Source organism: Trichechus manatus, unplaced genomic scaffold, assembly GCF_000243295.1.
Source record: "Trichechus manatus latirostris isolate Lorelei unplaced genomic scaffold, TriManLat1.0 scaffold00063, whole genome shotgun sequence".
Taxonomy (NCBI): Eukaryota; Metazoa; Chordata; class Mammalia; order Sirenia; family Trichechidae; genus Trichechus; species Trichechus manatus.
This window is the reverse complement of record NW_004443999.1, coordinates 13,578,800-13,580,715: the sequence shown is the minus strand read 5'-3', so window position 1 is coordinate 13,580,715 and position 1,916 is coordinate 13,578,800.

Genomic DNA, 1,916 nt, shown 5'->3' with positions numbered 1-1,916 from the left:
GGGCCACTGGGTGAGTTTGAACCACCAACCTTTTGGTTAGCAGCAGAGCACTTAACCATTGCACCACAAGGGCTCTTTTTTAGCTAATTACCACTTATAATAACCAACCTACTGTACAGCCTCCAAAAATGTATTGCTGTTGTATTCTCTTTGATTCCCTTTATCTTCCTAGGTTACACTTTTAAATAACAGCAGCAACAATAGGAAAACTTTACTATTTTTGAGTGTGTGAATTTAGGAGGAGCCTGAGGTTAAATGGTGTGTTTAAACTGCCAACTTTAACCAGATGTTTCCCCAAACTGTTCACAGCAGCCCTCATGAGACCGTTCCCTGTGTTAGTTGACTGACCCCCATCGTGATGCTAACGGTGGGAATTTCCAATGTTTTGCAAGAGACATTGTTGGTACTTTTGGGAGGTCTTTTGGGGACCAACATATTTTACCACAGAGATTTCTCTTCCCTGTAGGAGTTGTATCATTACTTGCCAGTGAGGCATATCTGAGCCAAATGATCTACCTGTAACTTTTCAAAATGCTTTTCAAGCTTGAGCTGTGGGTTCAGCTCTAAATCTTGCCTTATTTTAAATTTTGCTTTTTCCTAAGCTTACACCTAATCCCTTCCTCCTCACCGCCTCACCCACAGCTCCAAAAGCATATTGGTCTCAGGGTGAAGTAACGGAGGTTGCAGAGTAGTAGAATTTGAGACCTGCAAACCTGATGTGATTGAGCACTGAGTAGAGAAGAGCGCTCTGCCCTGCTTGCAGCTGGGGATACTTTCTCTTTCTCCTGGTTTATCTGCTGGACCAGGGAATCTGCAGGCTGAAAACCTTAAAGTCCAGCAGCTGTGAGCTGGATGCCAACTCTTCCTGCCAAAGCAGGAGTGGAGAAAACCATGTTCTCCCCCTAACATTCTGGGGCCGAGCTTCTCAAATATTAATGGGAATACCAGTCTCCCAGGAACCTTGTTAATACACAGATTCTGATGTACTAGGCCTGAGGTGGGGGCCTGAGATGCTGCATTTCTGACAACATCCCAGGTGATGGAGCAGAGGCGGTTGAGCTGAGGATCACACTTGGAGTAGCAAGGCTTTGCAGAATGCTACAAGGCACTCTTTCCTTCTTTTTATCCTGTCTACAGCCTCCCCACTGGTGGGGTAAGGTAGGCACTGTGGCCTTGCCCACATGCTGATCCTCCAGCTCTTTCTTGTCTGCTTTGCTGCTAATGGCCGTGCCTGCAGCGTTCAGAGTGTTGCATCATCACTAGAGCTATCTCTGCAGGAGCAGGTGGGAAGTGCCTGGGAGTTTGGCATCTCCCATGGGAATAGCCAATGGAAATACAAAAGTCCAGCTCCTTTGTCCTGAGCTCCTACAAATGCTAAAGCACGTGACCCTCCAGAGCTCCCCTTGGGGTCATCTGAGACTGGGGCTTCACTTGAAATCTTCTTCTCCTTCCTTCTCCTGCTTCCCCTGTTCCTGCCTGGTTTCCCCTGGGAGTGCTTCTTTAATAAATCACTTCTACATGAATCCTAGGCTCTAAGGCCTGCTTCTGAGAGAACTCAATCTAAAACAGGTGGCCTCCTTCAAAGGGGTCCTTAGATTCTGGTGGAATCTAAGAAAAGAGGGATTACACAGGTAATTTTTAGAAAAATTCCACACTGAAAGACTGCACACTGCTGTTCCCCAGCATCCAGAATCATGCCTGACACATAGGAAGGGCTTCATCAATTTTGGTTGAGTGACTGATTGGGTAACTGGATCCAATTTCTTGATAGAGTTGATTTAAAACATCTGATTTTCTGATCATGCGGTTATGGCAGAACCTGGGCCGTCATTCTACCTGAATACCTGCTTAGCCAGCCCTGGCCCATTCGCTCCCTCACCACTATAAACCACTCAAACACTCATTTTGGAATCTCA